The sequence below is a fragment of the Sus scrofa genome, chromosome 1 (genome assembly GCF_054392235.1).
Source record: "Sus scrofa isolate SSC_HxYL_T2T_F1_AM1 chromosome 1, Sscrofa_HxYL_maternal_Yorkshire_Landrace_v2.0, whole genome shotgun sequence".
NCBI classification, from domain to species: domain Eukaryota; kingdom Metazoa; phylum Chordata; class Mammalia; order Artiodactyla; family Suidae; genus Sus; species Sus scrofa.
Genome location: NC_139383.1, coordinates 231329228 through 231338951, shown reverse-complemented (window position 1 = coordinate 231338951; position 9724 = coordinate 231329228). Strand labels below are relative to the sequence as shown.

Below are 9724 nucleotides of genomic sequence, written 5' to 3'. Positions count from 1 at the left end.
GGCTTCTGGGGCTGATGGTAATGCTTCTGCTGGAGATTGGCTGGCCTTCTCCACCAAAGCACTGACTGCCCTCTACGTCATGCTTATAATCAGATAGATGTGTTTTCCAGCTGCAGATCCTGATATGTAATTCTGTTCTTTGATCAGTGGCATGCAAGATGATAAGGACCAGGCTCTGGAAATGGATATAACTCCCTTAGCTTCAGTAATGACATTGAGGTGGCTTGTTCTGGGAATCCCTAGAGAAACCGAGTTCAGTGATTTTCGGGCTTTTAACAGGCTAAGTTATTTCTTCTCTCATGTCTTTCCCAATCTTGTAAACCTCAGGCTTTATAGTAGGAAACACCCAACAACCAAGCTGAAAACAAAGCCTTGTCAGGCTTCTCTTCCATTAAATGCCTTCCCTAGGAGAGCCCTTGAAATAAATCCATCTCCATTACTGATGTGTCAATTGGTACACCACAAAACCTTATCTTACTAGCTAGAGGAAAGTGTCATGAAAATAAGGGACCTCCTTTACCAGCAAAGAGAAAATCCTAAGCCACATGTGACATCCCTTTGAGTATTTTGTAATCAATTGTTTACACTCTTAGAAATTTTGAATGTATTAATTGGGAATCAATGGTGAGATAAAGCCAGTAGGATGAATGTGTTCATTGTTTGCCTTATGCCGGTTAAATCTTATTTCTTGGATTAGTTTTGCCAGAAGCCATTCATGACCCCAGAGATTTAATACTCAGGAACTGATTGAATTTCTAGGAATATGTGATCAAAAATGGTCCTTGTGGTGCCTGGAAGGTTAGAGCAGGATCTGGAGTGTATGTGGACCTAGGATGGGGGCCAGACCCAGAGGTATAAGGTTATATGAATGAAGGGAAACTGAGGAGATGCAGGCCTCCTTGAAGTAAAAGCAAGCCTTTTTGTGGAGTATGAGGAACTTCCTGTCAGCTAATCAATACTAATGTGGGTCAAAGGGGGACTGCCTATAAAATCCATGTAACAAGTTATAAATATTGTTTGTTTTCTGTACTATTTTTGTTAGATGAGAAAACAGAGAATCAATGGTTCATATAGCTAGAAAGTGATGGAAAACAAGATTATTAAAGGGGACAGGTGATGGGGGAGGGATGGAGTGGGGGTTTGGGATTGATACATTCACGCTCAGGTATATGGAATGATTGGTCAACAGGGACCTGCTGTATTGCACAGGGAACTTTACCCAATAGTCTGTAATGATCTTTGTAGGAAAAGAATCTGAAAAAGAATAGATGTAGGTAAATATTAACTGAATCACTTTGTTGTACAGCAGAAATTATCACAACACCTAAATCGACTGTACTTCAATAAAACTTTTTAAAAAAGAAAAAAAAAGAAAAAAAAAGAAAATGATGGAACTAGGTATTTATAATTTCAGAGACTGCATTTTTGTCTGCAGAAAAAAAATCAGAACTATATATATATGTGTATATATATATTTATTTAATATTCCTTTAATTGGTAAGATCCACAAGGCAATAATCTATTATTATCTCTTCCTACTCTCACTGTGTGGCCATCTATGATAATGAAGATTGAGGGTTTGCTTGGTTTAATTAATTTATACACTCGAAGACCCCTGTGAAGTCACACAGTAGACTTTTTTTTTTTCAACTTAAGAAATACGACTTGAAATTTGGGGGCTCAGAAGCCTTAGAAATTTCCATTCTGGAATCTTCTAGCACCAGTCCGATGGATCTGGCCTTAGCTTCTGGTCCTATGCAGAATCAGGGGAGCACCCTTTGTGCTGTCATCTACATAAACACCCCCAATACAGATGATGTCCCTGGAGCTGTGTGATGTCAGGGTCCTGGTGCCACATGACCCCTTTCTGTTCTACTACCTTCCTGATGTCAGAGCTGCCACATGTTCCACCCTCCCCTAGGAAGCACAGATTGGCTTACTGAGGTCTGAACTCCAGGTGTGGCTGGACCTGATTCTGCATGGCTTCCAAGACATGCAGTGGAGAACTCAGGGGAAGGCAAAGGGTCATCCAAAGGTGGGATCAGCTTTGGAGTCACAAATATGTTGTACTTTGCCTGTTGGTTCTGCATAATTCACCATTGGTGGGCACATATGTCTGCACTGTTTGGTGATTGTTTCTTTCCAGTCTCAGAAATGTGGATTTTTAATAGGGCAGTTTAGTGTACTAATATGACATCAAATATTTCCATTATTGATTGATATTTAAGGGCGGCAGCAATTTTCCAGGAAATGTTTTGCATTTTTGTCTTATTATAGTCAACAGATTCCTATAGGAATGTTGCAATTCTTTTCAATGTAACTTACTGCCACAGCTGTTTTTGCATTACCTGTTGTATGCAAAGAAGGCGCTCAGATTCCTTGCCCCCTAGGAATTTAAAATCTGTTTATACACCGAAGGGGTGCTATTTTCCCTAGGAGTGATTTACTGAAAGTCTATTTATTTATACTGATAATACGCATGGTTCTTTCTTCTCCTTATGGCTCTAAGACTTTGGGATTTCCCCTTTTCCTCTTATCAGCCAGGAGCTCGTCCAAAACACATCTTTTAACTACCCCCAGGCCTCTATTAACTCTGTTTTCTAATCTGTCAAGTCCTCAGTAGTTGAGTGGGGCTGGCTTGGTGCCCAGTCTGCTCGTGCAGAATTCTCTGGACAAGCTAAAGCATGTCTATGGCTTGCTCCTCCCCTTAAGAAGGATATTCCCACTGACGCGTTGCATTCGTAGCCTGTGTTAGGATGCACAGGCATGGTGATGGTGGGCCTCGTGGGCTTGGCACCCAGTGAAGCCCTTGTTAGCATCTGTCTGGGTGGCTTGTTGTCTTTGGCAAACATCCATAGCTGATTTTGAAACCTCTCTGGATGCCATTAACTCTCCCCTTCTAGACAGATGATGTGTATTCAAAGAAATAGGCTAATATAAACTCAGCATATAAACTATAGACAAAATTGATCTGAAATCCATATAACCTGAAAACTCAAAAATTGCAAAAATTTTTCTGCTTTCCTTTTATCTCTGTTTAATAGAAAAGATGTAAAACACAAGCTGAGCTTTTGTGCCCTCCTTTCCCCAGGATGGGTCTTTGACCTCTTTAATGATATAGGGCCAGAGGGTTCAAAGGTAAGTGGTGAGGTCATGGTTGGTCTTTCTGGTAAGTCATGGATTCAACTGGCATAGGGTATCTGTTCTGTTCTCTTCTCTGTATAGGACCTTGTGTAATACCACCAAGATTCTTTCTTGTGCCTGAGCCTCGCATCACTGGTTTCAGAGCTCACCAAATTCTAACTCTCTTCTGTGAGGTCTCCAGTTTTCCTTTGTGATTATCTCTTCTTACCTCTGAAATCCCTGTTCCTTTTCTCATTCCTCTTCACCCTTTAGCATGAATACTTTAGGTTTTACCCTTTTGGTCCCACTGTGCTACAAATCTCTCATATCTCTGGAAAAAAAATGGGGGCTATTGTGCTTGAAATAAAAGCATTTTAATTTTTGTCAGGATACAGTAAGGTATCATTCATTTATTCATTCATTCACTCACTTGGCAACTATCAGATTATTGAGTACCATTTATGTGCCCAGGGATGTCCTAGAAATTGAGTATAGAGGATTGAAAATCTCAGCCCAGACCAAATGGAATCTTTCCCATTTTGTCATTGTTCTTCAGGCATGTATGTGTCTTCTGTCTCAATTAAGCAGACTGGAAGGGAGAGACTGCCTTCCATAGGCATCTGGATTTACACAGTTATGGCTTTCTTCCCATCTCCTATAGAATTGTTCACCCTGATGGTGACTTTTTGTGTTTGTTTTTTTGCAATTTCAGAATTGGACTTATTTATTTTTTTACATGTATACATTCTTTTTTCTCACATTACGTGTTCCATCATAAGTGACTAGACAGAGTTCCCAGTGCTACACGACAGGATCCCATTGCTAATCCATCCCGAGGGCAACATTCTGCATCTATTTACCCCAAACTCCCAGTCCCTCCCACTACCTCCCCTTCCCCCTTGGCAACTGCAAGTCTAGTTTCCAAGTCCATGATTTTCTTTTCTGTGGAAAATTTCCTTTGTGCTGTATATTATATTCTAACTCAACAGCAAAAAAGCCAACAACTCAACTGAAAAATGGGCAAAGTACCTGAATAGACATTTCTCCAAGGAAGATATACAGATGGCCAACAAGCACTTGAAACAATGCTCAACATCACTGATTATTAGAGAAATGCAAATCAAAACTACCATGAGATATCACCTTACACCAGTTAGAATGGCCATCATTAATAAGTTCACAAATAACAAATGCTGGAAGGGGTGTGGAGAAAAGGAAACCCTCCTGCACTGCCAATGGTGATTTTGAGCAACTGGAAAGACTTGGGATCCTGTGCGCCCCAGGTGTAGCTGTGTATTTGCCTAGTAACTGTGATCTGAAGCCACACTGGAGGACCAGTTCCCCGAGGAGGCATATTTGGAGCCTCGTATATTTTCTAGGATGGTCCAGTGACAATTTCATGTATTTTTTTTTTAGGGGGGGAGGATCAGTCCATTAAATAGTTAACTAAATAATTATCTTATTTTAAAATCTTTTAAGTCTGTTCACTGATCAAAATGTATTCTTGTCAAACTAGGAATCCTACATTTTGGTCTAGAAAAGTAAGCTGAAACATAGTATAAAGGTACATTGATAGTTTTCAGTACTGTCTGGGCACAATTGATATTTACCTTGATCAGCAATAACATTGTAACAGTAGTTTTCAGCTCCAAAACTTTGCATGGCCAAGTGCACCAAAAAGAAAGGTAGAGGAAGTACCAGCTATGGATTTGTGTCTGCTACATGGTGTATTTTTCTGGATCTCATTCAAGATCATATTTACAAAAAATGGTATATTATTTTGCTATAAAAGAACTTTAAAGTTATTTCTCCTTCCTTCTTCCCCCCTTGAACAAAACTGAATGTAGTGGTGAGCTAGGTTATCCAAGAGGTGACTAGTGATGACCCGGAGAGTCTTGATGTTGCCCAGGGCAGGTCTTGTGCATTTAGATCTTTTTCAGGGGTTGATATGGAGGGGCTTGGAGTTTATGTCCTGGTCACTATGTGTTTAATTAACCAACAACATCTAACCACATCAGGCCCAGGCTTCGCTGTGGCTTTCACACCCCCTGCAGACTCATTCAGAGTTCTCCTCAATTGAGTGGAAGCATGGAGTTGCTGTCTTCTGTGTGTCCAATATGCCATTCCATTGCACCCTCTCTGGGTCTCCTGCCACATTCCCTGAGGAAGAAGGAAAGTTCAATTTCTTTTTTCTGCCCCCTAGGAAAGGCCTAATTCTTATTCTCTCTTCAGTTCCTTGCAGCTGCCAACTTCTCAGGCTTAGAAAGAAGATATCATAAAGGAAAGTGGTAACTGCTGGAGTGTTTATGCCCACAGTTAATGCCCAACTTGGGTTAGCATAAATCCAAAGATAAAGGCATTTTATTTTCCAATGAACATTTCTCTCTTACTTTCAGAGGATGGAAAGGTAGCACGGGAATATCCTGAAGGGGTGTGTACAGTGTGTTTCTGAGCTTAATAAATATTAGGCATACTCTGGAAACAAAAGTTATAATCTCCCTAGACCTCCCCCTAACAGAATTTGTGAATCATCAAATAGGGCTTGAAATAGCCCCGATATGACTCACCCAGACATCTCATGTAGGTTACTAGCCTTGAGTGAACTGGTGGTAATTACCAGAGACTGTATGAGTGTTTGGTGTGCATATTGCATAATCTTTGCAACAATCTTATGGGGTAGGTTTAGCACCACTTTGAGACAAAGTAAATGAAGTTCTGAGAAATGAAATAACCTGTCATGATCATACAATTGCTAAGTGACTGAGCTGGGACTTCTGCCTTTCTTAAAGCCTCTTGGGTTCCTCCAGTGAGGATCTCATAACCTTATTAAAAGAAATGCCAAGATACTCTTGAGGATACTGACTGCAAGCATCCAGCTACACATCCCTGAAGTCAGATGTTGCTTGACATTTGTGAGTAGAATGGCTCCAACGCTGCGCTGGAGGAAACAGACATATATGTGAGGAGCATTTATAACAAATTAAGAACAGGCAAGGATCCGGCAGAGGGTCTTGTACATAGTCCCTTCATACCTGAGGTCCCAGCCTTCTTGTGAAGAGGAGAGAAGCTTCATTTTCCTGAAACCCCAAGGTCTGGAGAGGGCAGGGGGTGTGACAATGCAGTGGTCTGTGTGGGAAATGTTGATACTCAGGTGTATTTAATGTGTATGTGTGGTGGGGGTGGAGCAAGAGCACTAATGCTGCTTGGAATCTTTTTCCCTCCAGAACACTCAGATAAGGAGTCTTCTTGTCCAGAATCTTTCTTTGAGGAGGGAAATAGTTGGGTAGCTACTAGTAGACGATGCCAAGATATTGGTTAGGAAACCCGGCTTCCTATGCTCACTCATTTTGCAAACCCAGAAAACTATGTCATGTATAATATGGATCAGAAAACAGAGACAGAGAGCAAACTCTGGGAATAACCACACAACCTGGGCAAAGGATGAGGGTATTTAAGAAGTTATTTTGAATAAAGTGTCAGAGTTTGGCTTAAAAGACTAGGCTGTTAAACAATGAATTAGGTGCTCAATTTGAGTGGGGGTCCCTGCTTTCTTGCTTTTTGAAATGTGGTTCATGTTATTGGTATCAGCTGGAAGCTTCTTGGAAAGGCATAATTTCAGACTTAACTGAAACAGGGTTTTCATTTTCAAAAGATCCCCAAGTGGTTCATATGCACAGTGAAGTTTGAGACGTACTAGGCTAAAACACACTGGATATAGCACAGTCTATAAGGTACTGGTAGGTGCTGTCAATTTTGGCTGCACATTCAAATTACTCAGGCAGCCCAACTCCAGACCAATTAAATCAGATTATTTTGGGGTAGGCACAGAGTATTGCCATTTTAAAAAAGCTCCATTATGTACAGGTAGATGGTGGGTGCTTCATATGGATATGGGGATGTTGTTTTATTGATTGGAGTTCTGAAAGATTTGGCCTCTGATATGATACTACTTAATGTATTTGTTAGTCATTTGGAAGGGTAAATATAAGATACACTGATTCCATCTGCCAATGATCAGGTATTACACAAAACTGCCATATGACATCCTAAAACCCATCAGGACTAAATGTCAAGGGATTGTGACAAGAGGGGGATGAAGTGTGGACAAATATGAGTCCAGCTACACCTCAGAGTACCTATATTCCACTACATCAGAATAGTGTCTAGAGGTCAGCATGAAGGGCAAGTGAACAATGATTCAGCAGTGGGGAACCATGATTGAAAAGACAGAGAAAAATCAGAGCGTGTGAAATATAAGGAGCAAGAAACCATGATGTAACCTTCCCGTATATCAGTCCCCTGATATGGTTTGGACTGTGTATGGTGTTGTCCAAATTAGGGTACTGGGACCAAAGTGCAATTATGATGAACTTTGGATACTCTTAGAGGAGACTAAAAAATAACAGGCATGAAGTAAAGTTAAAAAAAGGTTGATTTTATTTAGTATGTTGAAAGAAGACTAATGGGAAAACTTGATATTTTTTTAAATATATAGAAAAATTCCTTTTGTACAAAAGATAGTGATTAGCTGATCTCTTTTACCAGAAGCAGGTAAGAATAGAGAATAGGAAGAACTTTCTGATGTAAAATGTGAGGAGATTGTGGAAAAGGCTATGAGGGAAAGAAACTATATGTGCTAATGTTGCTTTGGGGCTCAAGAGGCAAAAATGAATCTTAATGTACGTGAAAAGTGAGACACTACAACAGGTTAAATAAAATAAAAGACTTGTTCTTTCTGTACACGGAGTGAGATGTTGTCCTGGAATTTTGCAGATTGACAGAGTTAGTGTTTCCTGAGCTTGCTTAAACACTTGAGATAACGTTGATTTGCACACACCTAGTCTTAGCTATCTAGGATTATAGGAAAACTTATTTATCCTGATAAAGGGCATCTGAAAATTACCTCAGGAAACATCAGACTTGATGGAAAACATGTAAGCATTATCTTTGAGATTGTGAACAAGACAGGGTGCCCTCTATTGCCACTTTTATTCAACATTATTTTGGAGCTCCCAGCCAATATGTAAGAGAAGAAAAATAAATTAAATATATGCAAACATTAGAAGGGAAGAAATGAAGCTATAATTCATGGATAATATGAATAACTAGGGTTTATTAGAAAATCCTAATGAATCAATAAATAAGTGATTGGGATTACTCAAAATTTGATAATGTGGCTGGATATAAAAATCAATTTCATAAAATCAATCACATTTCTCTACACAAACTACAACTGAAAATTTGCTTTAAAAAGATAACATTGGCAATAGGATAAAAAAAAATCTCAAATGCAGAGTTTGACTTCTAGCAATGGCTGATTAGGATAATTTCAAACTAATCCTCAGAAAAAACCTGGAAAAAATACAAAAATAAATGTTTAAAGATGCAGAGAGCTATGTAGGCAGTGAGAATTTTCAAGTTCAAGATCTGGGGTAAGAGGGAAGCCTCAGGAAAAATGTGTTCAGCATTTAGGGTTGCTTTCCATTTTGAGGCAACCACAGTTTTGGAAAACAAAAGCAATAGTTGAGAGATTCAGAAGCTGACCAGAATTTTTAGCAGTCTTACAGAGCTGGAGGAACAAAAAGTGGAGTTCAGGGCCTATCAAGAAGAGGATACTCTGATGAAATATCCCAAGCTTTCAGTTAGGACCCTATAGAGCCACACATTAGGAGTAAGGATGGACCAGAACCAGAAAAGTCCTCATAGGCCTAAAGCTCAAATCAGCTTAATTTGAAGTGGACCTTAACTGTTTGTAAACTTAAATGCAAATTAAATCCTCTCTAGAGGATAATAACATCATCCAGAGCAGCATGCTACTTCTATATTTTTTTTCCTAAAAAATATCTTGCAGCCCTATCAAAAACATTGGATATGAAGATGATTAAAAAATAAGATAAAAATTGCAATAAAAACAGACACCAAAGGAAAGCCCAGTTAGTTCAGTTATCAGATATAGACAATAACTATGTTAGTGCATTAAATAGTTAAAAGAAAATATAGAGAATGTTGGTAAAAATAAGAAACTTAAAGAGAATGAAATGGATACTCTAAAATGGAAAAAATACGCTCACATATAATAGAAATTGGAATGATACAGAGAAGATTAGCATGGCCCCTGTGCAAAGATTCCTAAGCATTCCATGCTTTTGTACAGCAGAAGTTGGCACAACATTGTAAATCAACTATATTTTAATTTAAAAAAAAACAGAAAAAAATGCCATATTAGAAGTAATATGTTATAGCCAGGGAAATGCAAATTGAAGTTACAATGAGCTACCATTTCATACTCAGTTGGTGAAAATATAGATTTTAACTAGGATATGGAGATATAGGAATTCTTATCCACTGTTGTTAGGAGTAGAAATAGGTCTATCTATTTTGGTAATGAATTTCATTTGGATGGATTTAACTTCAGATTAGACAATCAGAAAAGAGAAAGAATAAAATGTTACATAATAAAATATCTATATTGAAGGATGAAATAGAAATGGATAGACAATTTTAGAAGAGCATAAGTATGTATGTGACAGAGTAAAAATGTCCAAGAAGAGCTAATGAAAGAGAGTGTGACAGAAGCAGTGTTTAGAGAAGTAATGGCTGA

General features: G+C 38.8%; 1 pseudogene; it reads left to right on the top strand.

Annotated features, from left to right (window-relative positions):
- The first annotated feature begins 9175 nt into the window (after positions 1-9175).
- On the top strand, positions 9176-9271 carry LOC146407048 (U6 spliceosomal RNA; annotated as a pseudogene).
- Positions 9272-9724: the final 453 nt, after the last annotated feature.